We start from the raw sequence: 13752 nt of genomic DNA, 5'->3' as shown, positions 1-13752 counted from the left end.
ACTTAGTTAAGAGTATTACACAACAGGCTTGATACCCTCCAAACATGAATGCTGCTGGTTAGCCACACACACTGTGCCTTTCTGCCCCCCTCCCTTGCCATTCCACTTCCTCTAATAGCCTCACCTCGTGGGCTCTGTAATTTCTATCTCACACCTTTTCCTGTAGCAGGACAACAGACAGCTTTGAAGACTCCTTCCTAATTTCTACCCGTGCTTCCCTTCCCTCTTACCTGGGCAGCTCACCTCCCAGCGCAGCTCATCTCCACACTAACAACACTCTCCTGGCCACCGAAGCTTTTACCACCACACAAACAGCTGAAGCTCATCAACCTAAACAGTGGGGAGGAGCTGCCAAAGGCAGGGGCCGCCAGACACATTAACATCAGATTGGATTCAGGTGATTCCCACCACTTTGGGTAACTTTATTTCTCACGATCACAAACGTGCCCACACTCACTAAGTTCAGATGGTGACAAAAGGACTTCCAGAAATCATGTCCTGCAAAAGAACTGACCAGGGAGCTCTGGCTGATAAAATCTGGGGGGTTCTGACACAGCCAAAGCTGAGCAAATGTTCAGGAGCTTCCCTTCCCTGCTTCAAGGCTCAAAGAAGTTTCCCACGACTCCTGTAATACACTGCAAAGGCAAAGGCTCTTTGCTACACCAAGGGAGATGCTGGCAGCATCCCGCCCAGGGGTTGGGAGGTAAAAGGCACCCAGCAGCAACGGCTGGCAGCAGATGCAGCACAGCGTGCCTCAGTTTCCCTCTATCAGGCTGTACAGACAACCACAGTCACCCTTTCAAGAGTCTGCAGCCTCTCTGGGTGCAGAGCCCAGCTCTGCACACCTGGCTCCAACCTCAGGTGAAACAACTTCAAACTCAAGTTCTCCTCCTCGGACAAAGTCCCTGCACAACACCTAGGTTAAACTCTGTAGAAAACAGTTAATTAATCTCTCTTGCTGCGGCCTAATTCTCTTTCCAACACGTGGCTGTCACTTCCCTGTCATCAGAGCTGATTTACAATGGGGTTTAATTAAATCCTCCGTACATTATTCAGCATTCTCTGAAGACAACACCAAAGCAGCCAAGGGTATTTAAAATGTCACCTGCTGAGACGTATCATCTCCTCCTAAATAAATATGACAGTGATCAAACTTTGGCTAATTACAGTGACTTCGTTATTTGTTTGTATGTTTTAATATTTAATTGCTTTCGTGTTCATCCAATTACAAAGCAACAGCAAATAGAAATTAACTTTTTATCAGCGTGTTCCCAGCCCAGCTAATCAGCACTTCAAAGGCCAGACACAATGGGAGGCCATCCAACCTGAGAGAGCTTTACAATATATTCTCTGCTGAATGGACCCTTCTATTAAATTAAGGGAGAATTGTGTTTGTCAGTGTATTCCCAGCTCCCACCCAGATTCCCTTTATGTGGCCATTTATGGGCCTTGTTGCAGCATCCCTGCAGCAGGGTAGTAAATTGTTTGCCTTGCTCCTGCCCGCTCTGTGGCTGCCCGAGGTAATGGTGCCCTGCTCCCTGTCAGCAAATAATCCAGGGAATGCTTTGGCAGCTCACACCTCACTGCAGAGCAGAAAGGAGGGCGCCCGCAGCTGGCTCCTTAGCGCATGGGGAGCAGAGGCAGCGCCGTGAGAAGTGTCCTGTCTGGTGGTGCCTGCCAGCTAAAAAGGCACAGAAGGCAAACCTGTTTTTTCCCCTCTACAAATCCCGAAATTCCCAATGCAGTTAGCAAGACCAGAGCTCACAAGCCATGGCTCTGCAATACCTTTCTGCTCGTCCTCGCTCACACGCACCTGGTGCAATTAGGCTCGGCTTTGCCGTGGGAGCAGTTGCACGGACCCCTTCTCTGGGCTCGTTTTAGCAGCTGCCAGGGGAAAAACAGCGAGAGAAGCCTGAGGATACACAACTGATTCAAAGAGGATCATTTCTGCCACGGCAACAATCTTGTCAGTGCCCAGGAAGCTATTTATATTGTCAGAAATCTGATGCAGAAAACGCGAGGTTAAGTGCAGCTGCTTTGCTGCCACAAATCTCCCAGCAGAAGTGGAAGCTTGCTGCAGACAAAATTATTTAGGGTCAGAGCAAACAGATAAACAGCACGTATGCCAGGCATCAGAGGAGAAATACCATCAGGCGAGCACATGCATAAATGACCCACATTAAAGAGAACTCATCTGCATTGTGCTTGTCCTGAATTTCATTGCACACACACACACCCACCCAGGGCCATTACTCCAGAAAGCCTTTTAGTTGCCACAGCGAAAAGTCTAGACAAGAGATCAGGGATTGTGCTGCAAAGGCCCATGATTTTAGGAAGCAGCCTACATCACAATCATCATAAGGCCCAACCTCCTTGTTTTAAATAGCCAAGCAATTAAATCTGTGCATCTGTCACAGAAACATCCAGGTTGAGAAAGTCCCTCAGGATCGACAAGTCCAACCTATAACCCTACTCTACAAGATGCACCTTAAACTATATCCCTAAACAGCACATCCAAACGACCCTTAAATATATCCAGGGTTGGTGACTCAACCTCCTCTCTGGGCAGCTCATTCCAGTGCCTGATCACCCTCTCAGTGAAAAACTTTTTCTTAATGTCCAATCTAAACCTCCCAGTCTCAGCCTGAGGCCATTCCCCCTTGTTCTGTCTTCAACTACCTGTGAGAAGAGATCAGCAGCAGCCTCTCCACAACATCCCTTCAGTTAGCTGTAGACAGCAATGAAGTCTCCCCTCAGACTCCTCTTTTTCACACTAACTATTCCCAGCTCTCTCAGTCACTCCTCATAAGATTTATTCTCTAGGCCCTTCCCCAGCTTTGTTGCCCTCTTCTGGACCCGCTCCAGCACCTCCACATCTCTCTAGTACTGTGGTGCCCAAAACCAAACAGAACACTCGAGGTGTGGCCTCATCAAAGCCAGGTCCAAGGGGACAATCACCTCCCTGCTCCTGCTGGACACAGCATTTTTAATACAAGTCAGGATGCCACTGGCCTTCTTGGTCAACTGGGCACACTGCTGGCTCATATTCAGCTGCCTGTCTATCACAACCCCCAGACCCCTTTCTGCCTCTAACCCAGGCCAGGCAGTAGATCTTTCTCTTGGAACCTCAAACAGATTCTGATGTTGTGACCCAAGCTCACCTTGCTGTGTTTCAGAGTTCATAAGCAGTCTCTATCTGTATGCACAAAGAGAATGAAGAGAAATATTTATATGATCAAGGATCAGGCAGATTGGAAGGATTCTTGCTACACTTGCTGCTGTTCCTTAAGCAAGTTGTATTCAACCCTGCCAGCAGCAGGTGAAAATCTAAAGGAGCTAAGTACAGCCACAGGTCCTTTATGCACCATGTTAAGAACTGTCACAGCACCTTTCACACCTTACTTTTGCCTATCTGCCCAGATCTATTATAGCAAGACCATACAAGAAACAAACAAAACCAAAAGGATATGTGAGACCTATTTCTCCAAACCACACTGCAGCAGCAAGAGCTCATCTTTGTCTCTGCAGCATCAGGAGATCTGGTACCCAGAGACTCTCCATCTTCCTGAAAAGGCTGCTGTGATACAATGTTAGAGAGAAATTCCCACAGTGTGAGGGAGAAAAAAATACTCTGGGAAAAGGAAAAAAAAAAAAAAAAAGGTACTTTTATCAGATGTGTTTACATTTTCTTTAAATAAAAAACACACCACAAAACCAGTCTGGGTGGTCGGGTTTGGGTCTTTTCCCCCCACTGAGAAACAACTTTATGTTTAATTTTAGGCTTACCTCATAAAATATTAAAATGGACAATGAAATATCTTTGAAATACTTTGATTTTCTTGAAAATAAATATTTAATTTGACCCCAAACTTTTTTTTTTCCCCCCTTCAAATTTTTATTTTTAAATCTTTGAGGCTGGTTTCATTGGAGAAATTAAGACAAACAAGAGCTTTTCATGCCAACAGGAGATCTGATTCCTGCCTGCCTTCAGTAAGGACTCACCCACCATACTGACTTGCTTCAGGTTTTGTTCTCTTAGTTTTTCTCCTCCAGGTGTACATGGTTCTTTAAAAATAATAATAATAAAAAAGATGCAAAAATAGAACCATAGAATCAGTCAGGGTTGGAAGGGACCACAAGGATCATCTAGTTCCAACCCCCCTGACATGGGCAGGGACATCCTACCCTAGAGCAGGCTGCCCACAGCCTCATCCAGCCTGGCCTTAAACACCTCCAGGGGTGGAGCCTCAACCACCTCCCTGGGCAACCCATTCCAGGCTCTCACCACTCTCATGCTCAACAACTTCCTCCTCACCTCCAGTCTGAATCTCCCCACCTCCAGCTTTGCTCCATTCCCCCTAGTCCTGTCACTCTCTGATATCCTATAAAGTCCCTCCCCAGCTATTATCTCCCCAACACAATCATCTCACACCAAGGATGAAGCTGAAAGAACTTCAATGGAGCCTTTTGAATCAGCTGAGTGACCGGTGCAGCAATTAGGAGGGAGAGATTTGGGGGTGGGAGAAAGAGAACAGAGAGGAAATGCAGAAATAGGCACATGAAGAAAAGCAGATAAAAATCAGCATTTTGAAGTCTATGCACAAAGGCTTCAGCAAACTTGGCTGACAGTGGCATGAGAAAGGCAGCAAATAAAATAAACTTCACTTTAGAAATGTTTTATGCCATGGAAAAGTCACTTCTCAAAAGCAAGGGGCAGGAATCATAAGACATCTAAGATCAAGTCCAACAGAATCACAGAATCACATCCAGGTTGGAAAAGCCTCTCAGGATCACCAAGTCCAACTTATAACCCTACTCTCCAAGATTCACCTTAAGCCATATCCCTAAGCACCACATCCAAACGACCCTTAAGCACATCTGGGGTGGGCGACTCAACCATCAAGCCAACATCACCATGCCCACTAAACCATGTCCCACAGCACCATGTCTACGTGGGGTTTTTTTTAACACCTCCAGGGGTGATTACTCCACCACTTCACTGGTCTAAGGGCTTAAAAACATTTCATTCCAGACAAGCTCCTCAGATACAGGCCTTCCAAAAGGGAAACTAGAAAGAAGAAAACAATACTGGATTTCCTGGCCATCGCTGGCAACACCCAAAGCACTGCTCTCATCCCACAAGAGTGATGGAGACAGAGGCCTCCAAGTGCTGCAGTGGCCCTGCTGTTATCAGTGCCTGGGGAAAAAAAAATCATCTGCTCATTCCTAGCAAAATCCTGGTTTGAATCACTTCAGCATCCTTTGCCCTAAGGAAACAAAAGTTGGAGAAAGTTCTGAAATCATTTGCACCACCTCCCAGTATGCCTTTTCTTTTCCTCCCTCTGCTTGGAGTGTCCTCAAGGTTAAGATAATTGCATTTGTCCAGCTCCAGCTAAGACACAAAAACTGAGGCTCAGCTACCAAACCCAGCTTGAACCAAAGCAAAGCTTTCAGCTGGTGCAGTCAGCTCACTTTTTCACTCACTGGAACTTGGAATGATGATTTACCATCCTCATCTGAGCCAAGAATGGTAACATCATCATTATCATTATTATTATTATTATTATTATTGTTGTATCTAAATCTTGAGTGTTTTCCAGGGTGGCAAAGATACCTCCCACTCAGTTTTATTGCTTAGTTTCTGCATTTTTTTCAGCTCTATGATACATGACTGAGTCCAGGGCATACATCCAGACTTCTGAAGCTGCCAAGTCATCAAATCTCAAGAAATAACTCCATGCTGGAGATTACATGAAAAATCAGGGCTGTCGCCAGCCTCCCCATTTCTCTGCTCCTGGGTCCTTGTTACAGAGCTGTTAAGTTTTAAATTGGATGCTTCATATAAAAGCCCCAGATCCCAGAGTCAGAAGATTACAGGAGAATCTGATGTTCATTTGCACATTTCTAACCTCTGTGCCCGCAGAGGAGTGTTTCCAAAGGCAGCAGTGAAGGCTGCAAATTCAGAAGGAAAACAAAACCAAAACCAACTTAGGATGGCACAAAGAAAAATTAAATTCCATGGGAAACTCCATAAATAAGATGCCAGTAGTTGCTTTGGTCAGCATCACTGAAATGCTTAGTCTGTGTGTTCCTGAGAAATTATGCCAAGACCCTTGGGATGAGTCCAAGGCAGTGAGAAGGAGCAGGTGGAGCAGCCCAGTGCAGGATGGCATTGGTCAAGTTGACAGCAGGGCTGTGGAACAAAGCTGCCCAGTGGTGTCCTCTCATCTTACACAAACCAAACTCTGACTTGCTACTCCTGATTCAATCCTCCTTTTAATCCCCTGCAGGTTTCTTAGTCAAGACACCAAACAACCTGATCTGCAGGGGGTTGGACCTGGATGACCTTTGGAGGTTCTCTTCCAATCCAACCCACTCTGATTCTGACTCTAAACACTTTGCTTTGTCCTGTTGTAGAAGCATGGGAAAGTTTCTCAGGTCCCTTCAGTCCTACACGTGTGCATCTCCCTGCTGTGTGCACCTTCAGCTACTCAGAAATTGCTGCCTCAGCCTAGTCCTTATGACCTACTTCAGAAAAGGGATCATCTGCTTCCCTCCACCTTGTGGCAAACTCAGAGCTGCCCCAAGTACTTCCATGGGCAGATCCATCACATCTTCTACAGCAAGCTGCTGGGTGAAGACAACGCAAGTATGGTGAATCACTGCAAAAACCTGGTGAGATGCACATTGTCTGCAAAACACAGCACAAGGGCCAGATCTTGGGTGATGGTGACCTCAGCACTAGCTGTGCACAAGCTAAAGCTCAAGGAAGGAGATCCTCTTGATCTGTCACTGTCACTGGGTGCCTGGGAGAGCATCCAAGAGCATTGGGCACCTGCAGGTAGCCACAGCAGTACCATCCAGGATCGGGCTCTAGTGGCGCCCTGTGTCGTGGCAAACGCTGCTGGAAAACCAGAGATCAAGGAACAGATCCACTTCCAAGAGACACAGGACATAGGAAAAGCCCAACTAAAGTGAGTAGCTTGCTCCTAAGCATTGCATTTGCAATTCTGAATCACTAAATAGGAAATGGCTCCCAACTGGGGGAGGGGTAGGCAGGAAATATTACAGCAACGTTATTTTGTTACACTAATTACCAATAATGGCTCAGACTAGGCTACCAACCACAGTCAATTCATTTTGAAAGCTATATAATAATGTTTAGGATAAGGAATTATTTTTTATAGCCACTGGAGCAGATTTACTTGTACTGTAATGCAGATTTATTACAAGTTTAATTTCCTAACTCCAGAGGTTGACTTGGGGAGGCTCAGCAGGACTCAAGGGCAGGCACATCCTGTTGCAAGGAATTAATTTCAGGAGCATCAAGGTTCACATCTTCAGGTCAAAGAGAGTGCCCAGGCCTTTATGAGCCCATGAGCATTCACACACACATTTGGATGTGTCCACCTTCGTGGGCAAGTTCATCCCCATACTGTGAACATGAGCAGGACCTAGTATGGGGCTTTCAAGGCAACTGCTTGTGAAAGTTTGGGGGGGTCTGGGTTTTATTGTGTGGTTTTTAAAGGTAGAATTTCAGTACTAGAGGCTTGTGGGTTTTTTTCCAATGTAGAGAGCTCCATAAAAGATTCATAAAGTGAAAACTTTGAAGTATAGTCAAGAAGATGCACTCATTATTTACAGAAACATGTCTCTAGTGTCAGTCATGGACTGTGAAGCGGTTCAGATTGTCTCTTCCACCTCCAGGCAGAAGCAGTGCTGCCAGGCTGGGCCTGGCACATGCAGAGCTGAAAGCAAGGCTAAGCCTAAGCAGGAGTCCTGAACAAGGCGAGTCCATCTTTAGCAGGACTTCAGATGCAGTCCAAGATCAGAGACTGAACTTCTTAATTTCTAATTAGCACCAATCATCCAGCTTGAGTTCAGCTGAATTGTTATTTATTGACTGGGACAATTTCAGCTTCTTCATTATCTCTTGCTCATCAGCATCTACAACTGGAGCCATCACCACCTGGATGCAAAATCTCCATGACTGTCCAGGTTGGGGCACATATTAATCTGCAGCCAGATAAGAAGCTAGACATCAATATGCACCACACCAAAGGGCTCCTGATGAGACCTTCTCCCCTAACAAAACCTAGTGGGAAGCTTTTATGATATCAGAATTAATTCAGGCAAAAAAAATCTGCATGATGGGCTCCCACCTGGATGTCTGTCAGAGTGCTGGGCAAGAACTAGGCTGTGTGCTTGGAAGCTTGGAAGAAGGATCCCAGGTTGCCAATCCAGCGCTTATCATTGCTACCCCCTTTAAAACCCCACTTAGCCAGCCTGAGTTTTCTGACAGCTTCAGTGACAACTGGCAGCACGGCATAGCAGCCAAGGCAGGCAGGAGGGGCTTGCAGCGAGTTTTAAACATCATCTCTGCACCATCTGATCTCTGTAGGCACCAAACAAAAAACCTACTCAAATTCCTGAGGAGAAAGAGCAACCAAGCTGGAGGTGCTCCAAATCCTGTCCCGGCTGGAAGCAGCTCCTGGCCGTGTCTCCACGGGCCGCAGGCACACACGTGCCAGCGCAGCCCCAATTTGATGGATGCTGCTTCCATGTTGTTTTGTAATGACACTTCCAGAGATCCCACCGCATTAAGTTTCATCCTGGGAGGGAGATGTGGAGGGAGGAGAGTCATTAGCTTATCCCTAATGCCTGGCGAGGAGGAGGAGGGAGGGAGGAGGGGTTTGCTATGCTAATTCCACGCAGGCTGATCTCCCACCGATGCTTTCCTGTGCTCCAGGATAAATGAGACTTTCCTAATTCTCTCCCCACTGCAAATAAGCAGACAGGGAGCCTGCACCACGCAGCTTGCGCTGCCCTATTCATCACAGCGTCCCAACTGGAGGTAGCAGTGATTACAGCTAATTATTGGCAATTACCACTGCTGAGCCGGTGGGTGTGTTTCCCCAATAACTTTCAGCAGCGCCAGAAGCTCTTTGGGGCTTCTCCATGCAGAAAAGCTGAAGGAATTCACTGCTGCTCTGCCCAGCAGTCTGATCCTCCTCCAAAATCTGTAGCCACGAGGGACCTCGGTTCAATCACCGAAGATAACCAGGACAAATATCCCCAACGCCACGAGCCCAGAGCACCAGCAAGGCGCCAGGTCTGCCCTCTCGCTACGGCTGCTTGGTGGGGACCATCTCTGCTTGGCATCACTCCGGTCTCTCCCTGCTTCTCCTTCGAAAGCTCATCCTGCCATCGAGCCCGCATGCCCCCGCCCCTCCTTCAAAGACACCATTCAGTTCATAGGAGACAAACGCCCCAGACCTCAGCGAAGCACACTCACAGGCAGTGCTCCTCCCGCATAGAAAGCAACAGAGCAGCGGGCTGAGGGATGGACCCTTTGAGAAATTCATATGCCAGCCTTCCCACTATAGTAATTTCATTCTGTCTTTGTAATTGTCTGATATTACATTGTTCCCTGCCAGAAGATTAATTAGCTAGTCTTACCCTCCAACATACCATCCCTCTGCAACCCTCAAGGAAGCTGGAGTGGTGCCAAGTCGCAGGGATTTGCTATTCTGGCTGGCAGCTGCTACTGTCGCTGCGAAAAAAAAGGGAAAGGGAAAAAAAGAAGGCAAAAAAAAAAGGCCTCCTTTTGTCCCCGAACAGCAGTTGCTGTGCCAACTGACCCCCACGTCCCCAGCCTTCCCCAAACCACCGCCGAGGAGGTGGCCAAGCTTCAATGCCACGGGTTGGGCATTGAGCGGGGGTGGAGGAGGAGAAAAAAAAGGTGGAAGCAGAAAAGGGAAAAAAAAGGGGGAGGGAGGAAGGAAATTTAATTAATAAATAAAAATCGAGGCAAAAAAAAAATAAATCAGAGGGAATCACATGCCCAACCCTGACCGCCCCCCACGCCCCAACCCTCTGCCTGGCATAATTACTCACGCTCGCTGAGCATGGCTGCATTGCGTATGCGAGTCACGCGGGACGGCGCGCGGCGTGGTCCTGGCTAGCGGTGGGAAGGGTGCGGGCGAGACGGCATCCCGCACCCCAACCCAGACCACCTTCACACCCTGGCCTGCTGGCAGCCTGGACGAGGGAGGAGAGAGCAGGAGGGAGCATCGCTCGCCATGTCGGCTCTGGAGGAACCACCACCCTGACCAGGGCTGCGTGCCGCAGCCACTCTTGGCAAAGAGCCCGGCCCAGCGGCGCGCTGGATATGCTGCTTTTGTTCGCCCTCCATCTTCCCTTCCCTCCCGCTAGGTCCTTCCATCTTACCTTCAATATGGTGCCCACTGGGGATCTGCATGGGTATGAGCACGTGTGCTCACGGCTGCTGCCCCTGCATGGAACAAGCTGCGGGGCCACGTGAGGTTTCCTTCTTCTTTGGGGTTTTGTAAGGGGCAGAACAGAATCGTAGAATCAGCCAGGTTGGAAGAGACCTCCGAGATCATTCAGGCCAACCTAGCACCCAGCCCTGTCCAATCAACAGAGGTCACAGACAGGGAGATGAAAACTAAAACAAGGCACCCATCTTGCCTCCAATGGGTGCCACAAAACTGGTGCTGACCAGCACATCAGGTCTCTGTCCAGAAAGCCCTCCAGAAGTTGCATTCTTGGGTTAGATTGGATATTAGAAGCAACTTCTTCGCTGAAACGATTCTCAAACACTGGGACAGGCTGCCCAGAGAGGTCATGGGACTCTCATCCCTGGGGGAAAGACCCAGAGATGTGGTGCTGAGGAACATTGTTTAGCACCAGCCTTGGTAGAATTAGAGAGAATCAATGGACTCAATGACCTCAAAGGTCTTTTTCAATCAAAATGATTCTGTGACTCTATGAAAAGCATCACAACAGTTAACATTTGTTTCGGGACCATCCCCTGCCCGGCTCTCCAGCCATGCTTCTCACCAGGGTTGTGCCACAGAGTGGTTCAAAGAGTTCCAGAGGCAGCACCACAAGTGCCAACGGAATCACAGAATTAACCAGGTTAGAAAAGACCTCTAAGAGCTGTCACCTAACCCTTCTAATCAACTAAACCATGGAACTGAGTGCCTCATCCAGCCTCCTCTTAAAGACCTCCAGGGATGGTGACCCCATCACCTCCCCAGGCAGCCCAATCCAACACAAATCACTCTTTCCTGTAGAACTTCTTCCTAACATCCAGCCTAAGCCTGCCCTGGAGCAGTTTGAGGCTGTGCCCTCTTGTTCTGTCACTGGGTGCCTGGAAGAAGAGACCAACCTCTGCCTGGCTACAACCTCCTCACAGGTAGTTGTAGAGAGCAATAAGGTCTCCCCTGAACCTCCACTGCTCCAGACTGAAACAGGTTATGTTTTCAGGTAAAAGCTGAAAGAGAAGGAGCTCTGCAACACTCTTAGCACCAGCTACAAGCAGCGAGGTGCACACTGGCCACTTTACAACCCAACACCCTTTAGTCCCAGTGTCCAACCTGCCCATCTTGGCACCAAGACCCTAGGACAGACCCAAAAGTGGCTGATTTGCCTCCTGTCCCTCACTGAGCTCAAAACAAAAAGGCCAATTTGATTCTGTTTTCAAAGCTTGGGCAGCTGCTGAAGCAGCTCAGCCTTCCCCGCAGACAGCCACAACCCCACTGCACGGGGACCAGCTTGAGGACGTGGGGCTGCAGTCGCTGGCCACGAGAAGCCTGTTTGAAGCCACCCAGTATGGGGCTGGGGGAAACGATGCCAGAGCGTTACGGGGGCTAATCACACTCCTCCACTACGCCAGCAGATCCAGAGTGCCTCAGCACCCGCCTTTGCCAGCAGCCCCCCTGCGCGGGCGCTAGGGAAACGGGCACTGAGCAGGGATGAATGCAGTGTTAATTAATTAAGAGAAGACACACGCCGAGGGGGTGGGAGGCAGGGGGTCTTTGCGCCGTGGAAATTACCCAAGGAGGGGCCGCTGGAAATTTGTTCCTCATTGTTTTTGCTCACCAGAAGGCACCAGGAGGAACCCGCGTGCCCGGGCGGGGAGACGGAGCCGCCGGCACCCCCCAACACCGCGACCACCTGGCTGCCCTCACCGAGCGGCGCAGGGGGAGAAGGCATCTCCAGAAAGCACATCGAGGGAGCGGCAGAGGCGCTCGTGGCTCCGCACCGCCATCTTCTTCCACTGCGGAGGCCCAGATACGAAATCAATGTGGCACACTCCAAAATGGCCGCTCGGGAAGGGCTCCTGCTCTGCAGAGGTTAATGGGGGAGCTCAAAGCAGCTGACGTGGCGGGGAGGTGCCACTTTCCCGGTTGCACGTTGAGACTGTTTGCACAGGGGGTCGGTTTGTAATGGTAAAGCTTCTGGAAGGAGAAGAAGTGGCACAGCACACTGCCCGGCCGTGATCTGCATTCCTCACCCGCCGCCTCCTGCGCCCTGTGCCAAGCGGAGGGGAGGAAGGACCTGCTCCTCATAGGTGGGTGAGCTTTGGCCAAGGGAAACAGATGGTTAAAGTCCCATGGGCGACTGTGGCGCCCAGTGTTGTTTGGCACATCCACCTGACCCATGGGGCTGGCAAGTCAGATAAAAGCTACTCCACATCAGGCAAACCTCCAAGGCAGCTCAGCCTGCTCCAGGATTACTTTTAGGTGGGTGTTCCACAGCCCAGGATGAGCAGACCCTGACCCAGGAACATGTTGTGCCAGGGGAGGTCTAGGCTGGATGCTAGGAGGAAGTTGTTGGCAGAGAGGGTGATTGGCCTTGGAATGGGCTGCCCAGGGAGGTGGTGGAGTTGCCATCCCTGGAGATGTTCAAGCAAAGCCTGGATGAGGCACTTAGTGCCATGCTCTAGTTGATTGGACAGGGCTGGGTGCTAGGTTGGACTGGATGATCTTGGAGGTCTCTTCCAATCTGGCTGATTCTATGAAGACCTTCATGGGAAACCTGTTTTGCCAGGCCTGGCTCTGCTGTTGGCAGCAGGGGTGCAGGGCTTACACGGGTTGGGAGCTGCAGAGCCCATGTGAGTTGGAAGTGCTCAGCACCACAGCTTCTTCCCACTGCCTGGCTCTCCCTTCCTGGGGGCTGTCCATGACAGCCTGGTACCTGTAGTGAAGCTGCGGAGAGCCACCCAACAGCAGGGGCAGAGAAAGTCAACTCTAGGCCTCACTGAGATTACACTGAGATAACAGGACAGGTACTGTCACTCTGGGCATCTCCAGGACACCCCTGCCAGATATAGCAAAGTGTTCAGTTTTGGGCTCTCCAGTTGAAGAGGGACAGGGATCTGCTGGAGAGGGTCCAGCGGAGGGCTACGAGAATGATGAGGGGACTGGAGCACTGCCTGATGAGGAGAGGCTGAGGGACCTGGGGCTGCTCAGTCTGGAGAAGAGAAGATTCAGAGGGGATTTGATAAATGTTTATAAGTATCTGAAGGCTGCCAGGAGGCGGGGGACAGGCTCTGCTCACTGCTCCCTGGGATAGGACAAGGAGCAATGGGTGTAAGTTGCAGCAAAAGAGGTTCTGCCTCAACACAAGGGGGAACTGCTTTACTGTAAGGGTCACAGAGCACTGGAACAGGCTGCCCAGAGAAGTGTGGAGTCTCCTTCTCTGGAGCCTATCTGGATGTGTTCCTCTGTGGTCTGTGTTATTGTCCTGCTTCAGCAGGGGGGTTGGGCTCAATGATCTCCTTGTGTCCTTTCCAACCTCTAACATCCTGTGAGCCTGTGATCCTGTGATCTCTTTAGGCCTATTCCAACCCCTGACATCCTGTGATCACTACCTCTGGGGATCCCCCAAAGACACAACTCCTCTCTGCATTTCCAACTCTCCCAACTCGCTGTTCTCCTCCAC

General features: G+C 49.6%; 1 protein-coding gene across 12 annotated transcripts in view; it reads right to left on the bottom strand.

Moving 5' to 3' along the window:
• Positions 1 to 10246, bottom strand: part of TNRC6C (trinucleotide repeat containing adaptor 6C) — a 385157-nt gene extending 374911 nt beyond the window's left edge. For 7 of the 12 annotated variants that reach the window (XM_064150909.1, XM_064150919.1, XM_064150917.1 and 4 more), the window contains exon 1: positions 231 to 313. The gene's annotated coding sequence lies outside the window, so the exon portion shown is untranslated. Of the gene's footprint in view, positions 1 to 124; positions 187 to 230; positions 314 to 1785; positions 1805 to 9897; positions 10042 to 10230 lie in introns of those variants that run through there. The other 5 variants (XM_064150911.1, XM_064150915.1, XM_064150910.1 and 2 more) reach the window with 5 other exon arrangements.
• Between the last annotated feature and the right edge of the window lie 3506 nt (positions 10247 to 13752).

The sequence above is a fragment of the Pogoniulus pusillus genome, chromosome 11 (assembly GCF_015220805.1).
Source record: "Pogoniulus pusillus isolate bPogPus1 chromosome 11, bPogPus1.pri, whole genome shotgun sequence".
In the NCBI taxonomy this organism is placed as follows: Eukaryota; Metazoa; Chordata; class Aves; order Piciformes; family Lybiidae; genus Pogoniulus; species Pogoniulus pusillus.
The sequence above is the reverse complement of the archived record's forward strand: the minus strand, read 5'-3'. Positions and strand labels throughout refer to the sequence as shown.